The sequence below is a fragment of the Delphinus delphis genome, chromosome 3, assembly GCF_949987515.2.
Source record: "Delphinus delphis chromosome 3, mDelDel1.2, whole genome shotgun sequence".
NCBI lineage: Eukaryota > Metazoa > Chordata > Mammalia > Artiodactyla > Delphinidae > Delphinus > Delphinus delphis.
Window position 1 is genome coordinate 13,664,867 of NC_082685.1, and position 17,423 is coordinate 13,682,289.

The 17,423-nt window shown below is 47.7% G+C and overlaps 1 long non-coding RNA gene across 1 annotated transcript; it reads right to left on the minus strand.

The window, feature by feature from the left end:
* Positions 1 to 358: 358 nt before the first annotated feature.
* On the minus strand, positions 359 to 5,616 carry LOC132421847 (uncharacterized). The gene is made up of 3 exons (XR_009518782.1): positions 5,569 to 5,616; positions 685 to 729; positions 359 to 450 (listed from the first exon to the last, which is right to left on the minus strand). It is a non-coding gene; the product is annotated as an uncharacterized lncRNA (long non-coding RNA).
* Between the last annotated feature and the right edge of the window lie 11,807 nt (positions 5,617 to 17,423).

Genomic DNA, 17,423 nt, shown 5'->3' on the forward strand with positions numbered 1-17,423 from the left:
CGGGCCTGAGGAAGGGAAATTCCAACTGCTCTCCTTGTGGAGGAGGGAGAAAGAGGATGGAGAAGGAACCAAAAACCCCAAGGCTGGGAGTATGCCAGGGCCCCTGAAATGATACAGCTCTGGGCATGGTCCTCAAGTAGCCCCCAGCCTAGGGGGACAGAGCTGGATACAGATGCCCAAGCCCTGTTGGGTCAGACTAAATGAAGAGATACGGGCTAGGGGAGCCTAGACTAGAGGAAGGGGCATAGGGGTTGGGGTTTTAAAGCATGAATAGGAGTTCATGGTCAGGGATGGGTAGAAAAGCTCTAGGCCATTTCACATATGGAAAAACTGAGCCCTGCCCAGAGGGGAAGCTACTTGCCAAGGTCACACAGCCAGGAAATGACAGTGGATTTGCACTCGTGCCAGCTGAGTCCCAACCTGAGCACTCAGCCCCACGCTGGGCAGCTCCTGTGGGAAGAGGGTCTGGTGAGAGGTGGACACTGGGACTGTGATCGGCCACATGGCAGTCGGGGTCCTTGAAGTGCCCCTAAGGTTCCCTCGGGGTCTCCTGAATCCCTCTACAACAGTCTCCATGTCATGCACACTCCTGTAATGGACAGCTCATCCCTCGCCATGGTGACCCAGCTGACACTGGTGCCCCTATGAGTCCCAACCCTACCCCCTGGAAGCCAATATGTTCACCTGGTATCTGAGTCACTGTCCAGCTCCGTGCCTCAGTTTCCCCATCTGCAAAACAAGAGGGAATGCCTAGAAGGGGTCTTGCTGGAGGACCCCAGGCCTCCCTGCAGAGGGGGCAGGGCCAAGCCACCAGAGGAGGGAGGGACACTTGGTGTCCTTGGCATGTACTTGAGGTTGGGCTTGTCACTGGAGCCCGCAAGCCTCATCCATAATTCATGACCCCGCAGGCAGCTCAGCAGCAGCTGGGAGCCCAGGAGGCACAGTAGCAGCAGGGACGGGGCTGGTGACTGCAGGATGGGAAAGCTCCCTGGGCCTCACCAGGAAAGGACTGAGCAAGGACCTTGGACAAGGCTGCCCCTTTCTGAGCCTCAGTTTTCTAATCTTGAAAGTGAGATTAATTCGACCCATTATCAGCTAGCCCCTGGTCACTTGACTTCTGTAAGTCACCCAGCACCCACCATGTGCCTACCTGGCCAGGACAATACCAGGGTCCATGAGATGATTCAGCCCTGGGCCTGCTTCCTGAGGAGCCCTCAGTCTAGGAAAACAGAGCTGAACACAGATACCCCAGTCCTGCAGGGTCAAAGCTGAACCAAATGGAGGAACAAGGACTGGGGGACCTGGACTAAAGGAGGGGGCGTGGAAGTTGGGGTTTTAAAGCATGAATAGGTGTTCACCAGGCAAACAATTATTTGATTCAACAAACATTCCCGACCACCACCCTGTGCTGGGTGATGCTGGGGCCCCTGAGAAACTCTAGCTCCTAGTGTAGCCCCTGAGGAAACCCAGTCCAGCTGGGGATATGCTAAGCTGACATCCCAAGGGGGAAAAGCCCTAAATTCCCATCTCATTTCTTAGTTCCTGGCCATGACCTAGACCCTGAGCATCTCCAAATCCCTTAGAGTTATGCTAACTGATAAGGGAACCACTAGTCCCATGTGGCAACTTAATTTTAAACTAAATAAAATTATATACAGTTAAACCCCTAGTTCCTCAGTTGTGCCAGTCTTGTTCCCAGGGCTCAGGAGCCACATGGGGCTGGTGGCCACCCAACTGGAAAGCGCAGATAAAGTTCTGCTAGACAGTGCTGCTCTGGAGGATCCTAGGAGCCACCGGGCCCAAGTTCTCCAGAAACCAAGCATCTTGCTACTGTTTTTACAACTCCCATTAGATTGCCCCTCCCCCAACATACACTGAGCACGAGTGTGTGTGTGGCGCTGTGCCCAGCTCTTCACAGGTACCACACATTCATTCAGCCTTCACAACCACACCGCAAGGCTCAATCCCAACTTTACAGATGAGGAAATTGAGCCACAGAGAGGTCACTCACTGGCCCCAGGTCACTATGATTTTGTCCCTGACCTGTCTGCAAAAGAACTCCTGTTCGAAACTTCCACACATGGCTCTGGATCTCCATCTTCCCCCGACCACCCTGCCATCCCTCCCGCCACTCAAGAGTCGTAATGGGGGTCGGGGTGGCAGAGCAAAGGGTGGCCCTGCGCAGGCCCCAGCCCAGCCCAGGAAGTGACACCTACTGTTTCTCCTGAAACCCGGGCCAGGTAGAACGGTATCCCTTCTGCTCCTGAGCGGGGCAAGGAGGGACAGTGGGGGCCTCCTGGCCTGGGCTCAAACTCACCAGACAGTGAATGGGGCCAGAGCCCCTGTCAGCTGGGGCAGGCACCAGGAGAGAGCCACGTGGCCCCTGCCACTTCCGTTAGCACCAAGCAGAGGCCCCTGTGCCTGGGGGACAGGAAGCTCACCCTGCCCCGCCCACGGCCCAACAGCCACCTCCCCTCCCCCTCCAGACAGCACCCATGGGACCTCCCTGGCACCGTGCAGGTCCTGGGCGGATAAACTGAGGCCCCTAGCCGGGGCTATTATTACCAAGCAAATAATCTTGACAACAATTGTGAAATAATAGTACCCACAAATTGAGCACCAACCCTGGGCTAAACATTCCACACCTCACCATTCTGAGGGGGACCAATGATGCCTGCTTCACTGGGGGAGAACCCAAGACTCAGAGAGGGGAGTCCACCTGCCCAAGGTTGCACAGCCCATGAATGGGAGCACCAAAACTCGAACCTAGGGCCGCCTGAGGACGTTCATAGGCCAGAGGCACTTTTGCTTTCATGGGCCCCTTCCTCCAATAAAAAAAGAGAATTTAAACTATATTTTACAATTACATTTGGCATAGAGACGAATATATTAATACCATATATTAAATGTTTGCTTTGACCCCAAAGCTTGTTTTTTTTTCCCCTTCTGATTTTAAAAGAAGTTAAAACACCTTTACAGACCCCTAAAATATTGTGCCTGAGACACGGTGGTCACTGTGTCTGATGAAGTCAGCCCTGCGTGAACCCAGGTCTCCCAGCCTCCAGAGAGCCAGGGCAAAGTCCAGAGATGGACAGGGACTTGCCCAAGGTCACACAGCAGGTTGTCAGTGGACCTGGATGTCCCCATCCTCTGGCTGCTGGAATTGGGGAAGAGTCCTTCCGGGAGGTGGCTGACACAGGCTCTGGGTGCTGCCCAGAGATCTACCCTCCCCAGCACCAATTCCCAAAACCTTGGGGCTTCTTGCCGGTTCAGAATTAGAGCAGGTCTCGGAGCAGATAAAACAAGACAGGAACCAAGTCAGCAAAGAAGGCAGGGCTCCTGTTCCTGATGGGTTGTCTGGAGCTCCTGACCTCTCACTTGGTGGCCCTGGGCTGCCCCTGACCTCTCTGGGCCTCTAAGGTTCTGCGAAACAGGATATCATTTTGCTCCCCCTTGGACTCTAATTTGCTCACAGTAGGGCCAGTTTGGGGTTTTCTCTTCCTTTCCTGTGATTGGCCGCTTGGCTATGCTGTTTCAAGGACCAGCTCTGTCATGTGCTTCCTCCCCTCTAAGGCTGACCACCAGGGCTGTGCCCATTTACACAATCTGGCTTGATTCTCACAATGGCACTTGGAAGCAGTGTCTCATCTCAGCCATTACCCCAATGAGACAACTGAGGCACCGGCCCCATGTCACACAGACTGGGCTGTGAACGGCATCTGAGCTTAGGCTCAGGAATTTTTCAGTCCTCCCGCCCTGGTCTCCTCCCTCTCCATCACTTCACTTGGAAAACACTTATTGAGCACCAACTGTGTACCTGACTACCGAGCTCTGGAGACACAGCAGGCAATACTCTTGCAGACTTCCCTCTCTCCTACCCCTGCCCCAACCCGAGTCAGCTGTTGACCCCATTTATGTATTTAGTATTTAGTATTATAATTACATTTATGTATTTAGTATTATAATTACAATATTATAATAATTATAATATTGTATGATAATGATTGTAGTATTATAATGATCATGTCTGCACTTGCAGCACTCCCATTCTCACAGTCTGCTCTGATCTTCCAAGGGCGATTCAGCCCATTTCACAGAAGAACACATCAAGGTGCAGAGGGGCAAAGCCATGCACAGGAGAGCTGGGTTTGAACCCGGGAGCGTTGGACTCCCAGTCCCACCACAGGGAAAGAGCCCCAAGGGATAGGGGTTAGACTGGCCCAGTGCCTCCCACCTCCTCCTGCCCAGGATCCTGCCCAGGTACCGGCTTTGCCCCTGGTGTGGGTGAAGGTATGTGGGTCAGGCTGTGCCCCGGGCAGTCCAGTGGGTGCGACCAGAGTGGAGGAGCCCCTGTTCTGATGATGGCAGCTTGGCAATATGTTTTACTGTCTGGCAGAGCAACCCTTCCAGCAATGCCAGAATGTGACATCAACCCATTTTGCAGTGTAGTAAACTGAGGCTCAGAGGCCAGCAAGGCATATGGGGAGATCTCCAAACCTATTGCTCTCTCTCCTCCAACCACCAACATCTTTAGCAAAAGGGTGGAGTTACATTTGGCAAAAGATGGGGTGGGTGGGTTTCAGAATCTGTAGAATACAGGCTCCAAAGCCCACTTTCAAAAAAAAAAAAAAAAAAATCAAGGCTCAGGGAGGTCTGTCACCTGCCCAAGGTCAACAGTGAGTCAGGTCCATCCAAAGCCACCTCCAGGTCCCCACTGCGGCTGGGGCAGGCAAATTCTGGGATCTGAGGCAGATGGAGGGGCCACCCACCCCCCAACACTCCTCCGCACTTCACTTGCAGCCAGCCTCCAGCAAGATCCTAATTTACGATTTATTTTAATCCCTGGGAACAGATGCTCGCTGCCCAACCCCACTGAAGCAGGGACCACCACCAAGTCCATGCTCCAAGTCTCTCTAAGCCTGGCCCGGCAGGCAAGGGACCCCACACTGACCCCTCGCTAGAATTCCAAACTTGGGGTCCCTGCAGAGGACGCCAGTGAAAGGCCCCTCCACCGCCCATCCTTGTGCTCGGGGGGGCTGGAAAAGGACACTCTAGAGGAGGGACCAGGGGACCCCCAGCTCCTCGGCCAGGCCTAGATCGGGGTTCATAGCAGAGAAAAGGGGTTCCTCATATTGGTCCCCAGGGGTCTACAGGCCAGAGCTGGGAAAAGGGAAATTGGGACCCATTTCGGCTGTCCTGGGTCCCAGGCCGGAGGGAGAGTGGCGTCCCCATCTCTGCCCCGGAACCTAGACCCAGATCCAGGCTTAGAATAAAGGGATCTGGGGAGGGGTCTCGCTTCATAGCTGCCCCGCTGTACGCTCCAGTTCTAGGCCAGGAGATGGAGGATTTGGGAGGGGTCTCTAGCTCCCTCCGCGGATCCCCGATTATCACGAGGGAGCGGGGGGAAGGACGGGGAGCCCACTGCGCAGCCCCCCCACCCCCTGTTCTCCATCCCTCACACCCCGCCGCGCCTTTGACCCCCGGGACCGCCGGGCTGCCAGGCGCGGTGCGCATGGGGGGCTGCGTGGGCCAGGGGGTTTCGGGGGTGTCTCGGTGGACAGCACTTACCTCCCGAGCTCGGGCCGAGCCCCGCGCCCGCCGCCACCTGCGGCTCGGTCGCTGACACGCGAGCCCGCCCCGCCCCTCCCCTCCCCTCCCTCCCTCCCTCCCTCCCTCCGCGGTGCGGCGCGGCCGCCAGCTGGCTCCGCCTTTGGGGCGTGGCCTGGAGAGTCCCCACCTCCGCGGCGGCCTGGAGGCAGGGGCGGGCTCTGAGAGCGCGCGGCGAGCCATTGGACCATTTAGGAGGCCAGCTCCGCCAGCCCAGCGCGCTGATTGGCTGAGTCGGAGAAGCGGCTCCTTTTTTTAAAAATCTCCATAATTTAAAGCGACAGGTCCCGCTCCTTTCACCTGAGATTGGGTGGGAAGGGTGACTATAGTTTATTGAGCTCCCAATGTGTGCCAAGCATTGAGAAGGACTCATTTGATTCCCTCTACAAGCCTGTGAGCGGGACATTATTGATCCTCATTTTACAGATGGGGAAACTGAGGCTCAGAGAAGGCTCCTGCAGGCCACAGAGCAAGTCCACAGCCTTATAAGGGCAGCCTCAGGATCTGGTCCCAGAGGTGGGGAGAACCATCCTTAAGAATGTTGTCATGTCACAAGTCTGAAAGGGTCCGGTCGCCCTCAAGTGAGTCCTCATAAAATGAGATTTATACAGCACCTGCCAGTCCTCCATTCAAACCTCCACTCCTGGTTGATCTGCCTGCCCACAGGCCCGCTCCTCCACCAGCCTCCCCAGCTTAGAAAGGCCGCTCAGGAGGCTGGCCAGAGGCCTGGGAGATCCTGAGAGCCTTCTCTTCCCTTCATCATCCACACTGGTCCTGCTGGCCCTGTGTCTCTGAAACACCCCCAATTTGCTAACTTTCCTGTACCCTGCAGTGGCCTGGGCCCAGTCATCTCCAGCCTGGTTGCTGCCTGGGCTTCTACTTGGGCCTCTTGTTGCCTCCACCTCTTCCCCCGACAATCCCTGTTCCCCATGGCAACTATAGGGTTTTTTTCTTAATAAACTTTAAATTTTAGAGCAGTTTTTGATTTACAGAATTATTGTGAAGCTAATACAGAGAGTTCCTGTGTGTCCTACACCCAATTTCCCCTGTTATTAACATCTTACATTAATATGGTACATTTTTCACAATGAGTGAATCCATATTGAGACATTATTATTAACTAAAATACATACATTATTCAGATTTCCTCAGTTTCCCCTAATGTCCTTTTTCTGTCCCAGGATCCTGTTAGGGATCATCATGTCATCATGTCTCTCAGGCTCCTCTGGGCTAAGTAGTTTCTCAGAATTTCTTGGTATTGATGACCTTGACAGTTTTGAGAACTAGTCAGGTGTTTTGTAGGCTGCCCCTCAATCAGGATTTAAAAAAATTTTTTTAAGTTGAACTATATTTGACATATAACATTGTGTAAACTTCATGTGTACAACATATGGATTTGATACATTTATATGCCATAATATGCTTGCCACAATTGGTATTTGTCTGATGTTTTTCTCTGGGTTAGACTGGGGGGATGGGTTTGGAGAGGATCACAGAGTGAAACTTCCGGGGCACATGCCATCAACGTGAATTTTCACTCTGATGTTGAGATCTCCTGGCTGAGGTAGCATCTGTCAGGTGTCTCCACTGTCAAGTTAGTCTCTTCCCCCTTTCCCTGCTGTACCCTTTGGAAGGAAGTCACTATTTACAGCCCACACCTAAGGGATAAGGATTCACTCTCCCCCACCTCGAGGGCAAAAATTATTTGGAATTCCTCTGATGGGAAATATGTCTCTTCTCCCCATTTATTTATCTATTCAATCATTCATATCAGTACGGACTCATGGATATTTATTCTACATTTTGGGTTATAATCCAATACTACTTTATTGATTTTCCTACTCAAATTTTTCCAGCTTTGGCCCCCAGAAGCTCATTCAGTTGGCTCTCATGTCCCTTTGACATGCCCCCATCCATTGCATCCTTGGTTTGTTTTTTTTTTAGCACTTCCCTTATGTTGTCACTACGAAATGCTCATCTGGTATATTTCCTGCCCCAGTCCTAGAATCAGCCTTTCTCCAAGGAGCAGCCCTGGTGCCTTTCATTGGAGAATACTGTTAGAAACCAAGATCTGGGTAGTAGGTTTGCTCATCACTACTGGGGTGTAGTTGCTTCTAGGCGGCTGACAGAGCAAGGACATATATGTTTGTATACTAACCTGTGTATATACACAGATCTGTAAATATTTCCATATGTAACTGTATCTATATTAAGTTAAACATGAGTTCATACAGATATGTCTACGCCTAATCCATTACCAAATGGATCCTCCTAGCCTCCTCCCTTGCCTGTCTGTAACCTCCCACTCCAGTGGTGAGAAACCTAGCTCCCACCAACCGCTCTCCATTCGCTTAATTATTCCATTCAGGGGCACAGGTATAGTGGCTTCAGGATGTTAACTTGTACCTACAGAGGGGTTTTCAAACAGAAACTGATCACCTGCCTCTCCAGCTCCAAACCCTGCCTGAGTGCCCAGCACCCTCAGTAAAGACCCCCGCCCCCCCCTCCGCCCCCGCACCAAGCCCTCCAGGCCAGCCCAGTCTGGCCACACGTCCCTTGCGGCAGTCCCACCACCATCAGTCCCACTTCAGGGCCTTTGCACCTGCTGCTCCCTCCAGCTGTTCCCTCCAGCTGGAGCGCTCTCTTCCCAGTTCCCCATCTGACTGGTAACTTAGCTCTCAGTTCCTGCATGGAAGCTCTGGTCTGGCTTCCTTTCAGCCCAGTGATAACCCCCAGGGCTGGGGCATTGTGTTAGGCTTGGCGCCCTCCGTGCCAGAAGCTGGGAGATCCATGGAGGCCCGGCACCATCCACACCAGCCAGGTGGGGGCTGAACTGCATTCATACCCCCATACAAGCCTCTCTCAAGCCTGGGCCAGGGGCAAGGCTGGGAAGGGGGTTTTGATTCTTGTTTTACAGGTGAAGGGACCAAGGCTGGTGGACAAGAGACTACTCTCTGAAGTCAGAGAGTGAAGACATGTCAGAGGCAGGGCTTGACCCAGGTGCACTGATGCCTAAGCTCTCACCTGTCCTGACCTTGGATCCCAAAAGACGCTGTGAAGATGGGGAAGGCAGGATGCAGAACAGGCCTGTCTGGGGTTGGGGAAGGAAACTCAGGTGTCCAGTCACCTCCAATATAGCCCCTGGAAGTTCAGGCCAATTTCTGAGATTGTGTGTGGGGTGGGGGGTCGGTGGGGTCCAGAGAGGTTAAGTAACATTTCCAAGGTCACATTCCCAGTGATGCCAAGCTGGGACACAACCAACATTTCCTGAGCACCTACTATGTGCCAGGGAGGGGAATGGCACATACTGTGTAGGCGGGTGCCGACCTTGTCCTATGCCAGCAGCAACCCAGCTTACAGACCAGAAGGTAGCACAAGAGGGTGACTCACTGGTGGATAGGGTGGCATTTTAAAGGGAGTGGGTCAGGAAGAGCCAGAGAAGGGCCTGGGCTGGAGGTGGGGACCAGAAGAAGAACAGGGAGGGCTTCCTGGAGAAGGGCCCCTAGCAGGTGGGGTTTGGAAGATATAGAGGTTTTGCGTTGCTCTTTCAGAGAAAGGCTACCCCTTCCTCCTCCGTCGTGGCCTTCAAAGAGTCCACATCTTTCCAGAAAAGTGCCCTGGCCACGCCCCACGAGGGACCCGGTCCCCCCAGCCCCATCTCTGTCCCCTTGGGAACCTCTACCAACTCCAAGTGCCAACCCTGGCATGCTCACAGCTCCCCAGCTTGGACCCCTCTCTCCCTGACTCCCAGTCCTTTGAAGGGGAAGTCCCAACTGCTCGGTGGGGTGTCCACGCAGCTGTAGGGCCGGCACTGCCCCCGGCCTGCCAGTGTTCCGGGAGCTTCAATTTTCTGTCTCCTCTCGGTTCCTCTAAAAGACCAAGCCTCTGCCTCTGCGGGTCCCTCCGCCAGCCATGCTCTCTGTCATTCCCTAACATTGGCTTAATCCTTTGTATCCTCAGGAAGCTTTCCCCGACCCCCAGGCCTCGGGGGCTCCTCTGGCGCCCCGTGCCACCCACCACACCCGTCATTGTGGGTTGTTGTCCCCACCTATGTGTCTGACTCCCCTACTTGACACTGTTTGCCCCGCAAGGGCAGCATCCAGTATGTGCTGACTGATGAATGGCTGGATGGTGGCATTCCAGGGAGTGGACACCGCGGGTGCAAAGGCCTGGAGGCAGGATGTGGATGTTGAAGCAACACAGAGAAATCAGGGGGCGGTTGCGGATCGGGCTCTGGGTGAGTATCGGGGAGGGGCTGCCGACGAGCAGGCAGCGCAGAGAGTGGGTGCCTAGGTCAAGATCGCACATCTGGCTCCTGCCGCATGCTCCAGGGTCCCCAGGTGTTTCGGCTACTGACGGGATATTTTTAGCGCCTGCTCCGCAGAGGCTGGGCCAGACAGCTGTCAGGAGGGACTGGGAGAGGAAGAAGAGAGGCACAGAGAGGAAAGAGAAAGAGAGAAGAGAAAGAGGGGGAGGGGAACTCCAGGCCCCAAATTGTTCTAGGAGGCAGATGGGAAAGAGTCAGAGTTAATGCCCTAGACCAGGAGTTGGCAAACCACAGCCCATAAGCCAAATCCAGCCCACTGGGTTCTTTCCGTAAACAAGGTTTTATTGGAATTCAGCCATTTACTTCCATTTGTTCAGCTATAACAGCAGAGTTGACGTCTGGACAGACTCTATGGCCCACAACACCAAAAAAAATCATCTGTGTTTTTTTTTTTTTTTTAACAGAATGAGTTTGCCAGCCTCCTGCCAGGACAAAACTATCTCTTTGGGGGGATGTGTCAGTGGTTATTCATTGATTTTCACCACTATTTCTGATTCTCCTCCTTCCACGTACAAGGGAGGAGTATACCTTTCAGCTTCTGAATTAGGCAGAGTCATGTCACTTGCTTTGGCCAATGAAAGGAGAGTGGAAGTGGCATGGTGGAAACCCTTAGGAGCTGGTGCCTGATTTGCCAGGTCCCTTTCCCGTCTTGCCACCTGATGTCCTAGATGGTGGAAGTTCCATCATGCTGGGCTGCTAAATGAGGGTGATGAGAAACACAGAGCCAGCAGAAATCTGAAGGGCAGGGAAAGGTCCACCAAGTGTTGAGTGCAAAAGTCCAGACGCCCCTCTCCCCACAACACATACACAACTTATTAAAATAAAAATGAGAGTGGAGTTCTTTCTAGGAATGTAAGGATGGATCAATGTTAGAAAACCTATTAATAGATTTTTTTTTTTAAAGATAAACTTATTCCCTCCAGTGGTTCTTCACTTTATTTTGAGGCCCTGTTATCAGGTGCATACAAGTTTGGAACTGTTACATCTTCTTGGTGAATTAAAAGTTTTGATTTGATAGTCCTTATTTCTAGTACTATACCAAACATATAACTTTATTAGTATGGGTATATCAGCTTTAATTTTTTCTTTAGTATTTGCCAGGTTTATTTTTTTCCATCCTTTAGTTTCAAAGTTTCAGCACCTTCATGTTTATTTATTTATTATTTATTTATTTTCACATCTTTATTGGAGTATAAATGCTTTACAATGTTGTTAGTTTCTACTGTACAACAAAGTGAATCAGCTATACGTATACATATATCCCCATATCCCCTCCCTCTTGAGCCTCCCGCCCCCCCCATCCCATCCCTCTAGGTCGTACAAAGCACCGAGCTGATCTCCCTGTGCTATGCAGCAGCTTCCCACTAGCCATCCATTTTACATTTGGTAGTGTATATATGTCCATGCTACTCGCTCACTTCATCCCAGCTTCCCCTTCCCCCACTGTGCCCTCAAGTCCATTCTTTATGTCTGCGTCTTTATTCCTGCCCTGCCACTAGGTTCATCAGTACCGCTTTTTAAAATCCCATATATATGCGATAGCATACGGTTATTTGTTTTTCTCTTTCTGACTTATTTCACTCTGTATGACAGATTCTAGGTCTACCCATCTCACTACAAATAACTCAACTTTGTTCCTTTTTATGGCTGAGTAATATTCCGCTGTACATATGTGCCACATCTTCTTTATCCATTCATCTGTTGATGGACATTTAGGTTGCTTCCATGTCCTGGTTATTGTAAATAGTCAGCACCTTCATGTTGAGATGTTTCTTGTAAATAGCATAAAACGAATTTAAAAAAAATACAGTCTAAAAAATCTTGTCTTTTAACTGGAGGTTTTTGTCCATTTGCATTTATTTTAATTACTGGAAAATGTTTATGTATTTCCATTATCTTATTTTGTGCTATTTCTACCTCCTTCCCTATGGAAGGCTTGTTTTGGATTATTTCTTCTTCATTCTAATTTCCCCCCCCCCCCCGTACTAATTTGGAAGTTATAGACTAGTTCTATTCTCCTAGTATTTACTGTAACTATTAATATTGCTACTCTGCTCAGCTAAGCAATATGTTACTCTCCCCTCAAACAATACAAAGATTTTAAAACCTTACTCCAGTCGGCTCTTATTAGTGGCCATTTTTGCCTAAATTTCATTTAGGTTTTCATCCTACCTATTGGACATTCTAATTCTTGTTAATGATGGTGATGTTTCTTTAGCTGCACCAGTGTTTTTCCTGCTTTTTTGCTGTTTCCTTCTGCAAGTCAGCCTTTCCACCTGGATCATTTTCTTTCTGCCTGAAAAAATATTCCCTCAGAATTTCTTTCAATGAGGGTATTCATTTCTCTCACCCAAAGATGTTTCTGTTGCGTGAGAACTTCTTGCTATTTTCTATTAGCAATTTAGATGGTGCCCCACTGTGTCCTGAGTTTCACGTTGTGGGGCTGAGGAGCTGGCTCTTGGTCTGTTTTCTTGTTGACTTTGGTATCCTGCACTGTCATTTGTCTTTTTATATATCCTGCTTGGGATTTTGTTGGCTTTCTGAATACGGGTGAATTGATACTTTTCATCAGTTCTAGACAATTCTCCGCCATTATCCCCTTCAGAGTTTGCCTCTGCTCTCTCTCCTCTGTCTCTTAATCTTTTTCTCTTCCCATGTTTGGGAAATTCATTCAGTTCCATCTTCTAGTTCACCAATTTTCTCTTCAGCTATCTCAAATCCATGGTTGACCCGATAATTTGCTTTTTAATTTCTCTTAGTTCTATTTGGTTCTTCTACAGATATTACTCTCTCTTGCTCTTTGTTCACTTTTTAAGATTAAACACAGCAAAGACACCAGGATTAAAGATACCAGGTCTTTGCTGCTGGCATTGATAGGGTGTGAGTTTTGATTCTGGCTCTAATTTCCTGGGATGTGACTGGGGTGATTCTTTAAGACTGGGGTTGAAGTTTCTGCCAGTAGACCCCCAGGGTCACCACCATCCTGGACTACTTTTTTTTTTAATGTGTTCAATAAGTATTTATTTAAAATCTATAAATCTTAAAAAGACATTTTTTTTAAGCATCTTTACCAGAGTATAATTGCTTTACAATGTGGTGCTAGTTTCTGCTGTATAACAAAGTGAATCAGCTATATTTATACATATATCCCCATATCCCCTCTCTCTTGCGTCTCCCTCCCACCCTCCCTATCCCACTCCTCTAGGTGGTCACAAAGCACCGAGCTGATCTCCCTGTGCTATGCGGCTGCTTCCCACTAGCTATCTATTTTACGTTTGGTAGTGTATATATGTCAATGCCACTCTCTCACTTTGTCTCAGCTTACCCTTCCCCCTCCCCGTGTCCTCAAGTCCATTTTCTATGTCTGCATCTTTATTCCTGTCCTGCCCCTAGGTTCTTCAGAACCCCCCCCACTTTTCTTTTAGATTCCACATATATGTTAGCATATGGTATTTATTTTTCTCTGACTTACTTCACTCTGTATGACAGACTCTAGGTCCATCCACCTCACTACCAATAACTCAATTTTGTTTCTTTTTATGGCTGAGTAATATTCCATTGTATATATGTACCACATCTCCTTCATCCATTCATCTGTCAATGGACACTTAGGTTGCTTCCATGTCCTGGCTATTGTTATAGTGCTGCAGTGAACATTGTGGTACATGTCTCCCTTTTTAAAATTTTGTTTTTTATACAACAGGTTCTTATTAGTTATCTATTTTATACATATTAATGTATGTATGTCAATCACAATCTCCCAGTTCATCCCACCACCACCCCCTCCCACTTTCCCCCCTTGGTGTCCATATGTTTGTTCTCTACATCTGTGTCTCTATTTCTGCCTTGCAAAGTTGTTCATCTGTACCGTTTTAATAGATTCCACATATATGCGTTAATGTATGATATTTGTTTTTATCCTTCTGACTTACTTCACTGTGTATGACAGTCTCTATGTCCATCCACGTCTCTACAAATGACCCAATTTCATTCCTTTTTACAGCTGAGTAATATTCCATTGTATATATGTCCCACATCTTGTTTATCCATTCAGCTGTCGATGGGCATTAGGTGGCTTCCATGTCCTGGCTATTGTAAATAGTGCTGCAATGAACATTGGGGTGCATGTATCTTTCTGAATTATGGTTTTCTCTGGGTATATGACCAGGAGTGGGATTGCTGGGTCACATGGTAGCTCTATTTTTAGTGTCTTAAGGGAACTCCATACTGTTCTCCATAGTGGCTGTATCAACTTACATTCCCACCAACAGTGCAAGAGGGTTCCCTTTTCTCCACACTCTCTCCAGCATTTGTTGTTTGTAGATTTTCTGATGATGCCCATTCTAACCTGTGTGAGATGATACCTCATTTAGCTTTGATTTCATTTCTCTAATAATTAGTGATGTTGAGCAGCTTTTCATGTGCCTCTTGGCCATCTGTATGTCTTCTTTGGAGAAATGTCTATTTAGGTCTTCTCCCCTTTTTTTGATTGTGTTTGTTTTTTTAATATTGAGCTGCATGAGCTGTTTATATATTTTGGAGATTAATCCTTTGTCCGTTGATTCATTTGCAAATATTTTCTCCCATTCTGAGGGTTGTCTTTCCATTTTGTTTATAGTCTCCTTTGCTGTGCAAACATTTTTGGTTTCATTAGGTCCCATTTGTTTATTTTTGGTTTTATTTCCATTACTCCAGGAGGTGGGTGAAAAAGGATCTTGCTGTGATTTATGTCAGTGTTCTTCCTATGTTTTCCTCTAAGAGTTTTATAGTGTCTGGTCTTACACTTAGGTCTTTAATCCATTTTGAGTTTATTTTTGTGTATGGTGTTAGGGAGTGTTCTAATTTCATTCTTTTACATGTAGCTGTCCAGTTTTCTCAGCACCACTTATTGAAGAGACTGTCTTTTCTCCATTGTATATCCTTGCCTCCTTTGTCATAGATTAGTTGACCATAGGTGCATGGGTTTATCTCTGGGCTTTCTGTCCTGTTCCATTGATCTATATTTCTGTTTTTGTGCCAGTACCATATTGTCTTGATGACTGTAACTTTGTAGTATAGTCTGAAGTCGGGGAGTCTGATTCCTCCAGCTCCGTTTTTTCCCCTCAAGACTGCTTTGGCTACTCGGGGTCCTTAATGTCTCCATACAAATTTTAAGAACTTTTGTTCTAGTTCTGTAAAAAAATGCCATTGGTAATTTGATAGGGATTGCATTGAATCTGTAGATTGCTTTGGGTAGTATAGTCATTTTCACAATATTGATTCTTCCAATCCAAGAACGTGGTATATCTTTCCATCTGTTTGTGTCATCTGTGATTTCTTTCATCAGTATCTTATAGTTTTCTGAGTATGGGTCTTTTATGTACCATTGTCAAATGATAGTATCATAGTCACTAAATAAGAAATCAACATTTTATTCTATGAAAATGGTTTTCAGTTGCAAATTATCACTGTAAAAAAGAAGAGTGAAATTTTTTTCTGTATTTGAAACTAGTAAGAGTTGTGTAATAGTAGTTGTGGGATAAGTGTTACCTTCTTGCCGTCAGGATGTGTAGTAGGGCTGGACATTCTTACCAACACATTTAAAACTAAACTCTTTGGGAGATCCCTCAGCACAAATGCAATCATAAATACGGAGCCCTCCTCTGATCTGTTTGTCAGTGCAGTTTTTCAGCCTGTCTCCTCAACAGACAGTAAGTGTATCAGATAATTTGAAATATGCTAGTATTAACTTTTAAATTAGCATCTAATTAAAAACTAAAAATTCTCCTACAGAACTCAAAAATGCTGAAGAATGTGTTGTGTGGCTCTCAGTTTAAGAAGCACTGGCCTAGGGACTTCCCTGGTGGTCCAGTGGCTAAGACTCCATGCTCCAATGCAGGGGGCCCAGGTTCAATCCCTAGTCAGGGAACTAGGTCCCACATGCCGCAACTAAAGATCCTGTGTGCCGCAACTAAGGTCTGGCACAGCCAAATAAATAAAATGTTTTAAAAAGAAGCACTGGCCATAATCATTACACATTTCACCTGACAGTGTTCTGCAGTTTCATCAGCATTTCATGTCTCTTTTTGAATTATGGTTTCCTCAGGGTATATGCCCAGTAGTGGATTTGCTGGGTCGTATGGTAGTTCTATTTTTAGTTTTTTAAGGAACCTCCATACTGTTCTCCACAGTGGCTGTATCAATTTATATTCCCACCAACAGTGCAAGAGGGTTCCCTTTTCTTCACACCCACTCATCCTGGACTACTTTAAACCATGTCATCTGCCCAAGTTTGCTTTCCATTCTTGGGAAGATCTTATTTTGATTTCTACTTCATGCTTTGAGGTCTTTACTTATCAGACACACCATCTTGAAGGTCCATGAAAACGGAAGACCAAACCTGCCTTGTCTAACACAAAAGCCGCTTCCCTCCTGGGGTTTCTGTCTGCACTGGTCTGGCCTCTGACTGTTACTTATTTTCTGGTTGCTCAGTGAGCAACCAGAAATTAAGACTTAACTCTTACATTATGTTAATCAAGACGTAACTTATTTTCACCCAGCAATCTTAGATGTTTTTATTGGGACTCTAGCCCAATATCTGGTCAGAAGCAGAAGTTGACAGCGCTTCTTATGCATGTGTTTGGGCCCCCTCCATGGAGATTCTAGAACTCTAAGAAGAATCAGAATATAAAAACAATTTTTTGTGAAGGAAAAAAGTAAAATTAAGGAGAAAGAACCTGCCTGGTGAGCTATTAAGGCACACAAAGCTATACCAACGAAAACAAGGAGATGGCCAGAAAAGTTGGCAATGGATTAGAACAGAATTAGAAACAAACGACACACATGGGATGTTTTTCAGGGAGGAAGGAGTGTTTCAAATCTGTACATAGCACTGAACAATCGAATTGCCCAGGTTGGGGCAATCCTTACCTCTCTCTTCATCCCCAAATTAAGTCCTAGGTGGGTAAAAATAAACAGAAATAAAAAACCCTGGGAGAACTTGTGCCAACTGTGGAAGGGCCTCTAAAAGCACAAAAGAGAGACATTTAAAGAACTGTGGTTTGAAAATCATAAAAATAAAATGTTTACAGCAGAACTACTCATAAACAAAACTGAAAGGTAAATTTGGAAAAAAATGTACAATGCAAAAGTTTATTAATTGTTAAGATGGTAAATTTTATGTTATGCGTGTTTTTTTTATTATTATTTTCTTGAGGATTTTTTAAAAAGATTATTTATTTATTTAATTTATTTTTGGCCGCATCAGGTCTTAGTTGTGGCACGCGGGATCTTTTGTTGTGGTGCACGGGCTTCTCTCCAGTTGTGGCAGCAGGTTTTCTCTTCTTTAGTTGTGATGCGTGGGCTCCAGAGCGCATGGGCTCTGTAGTTTGTGGTACCAGGCTCTCTAGTTGAGGCGTGTGAGCTCAGTAGTTGTGGCGCACAGGCTTAGTTGCCCCACGGCATGTGGAATCTTAGTTCCTTGAAAAGGGATTGAACCTGCGTCCCCTGC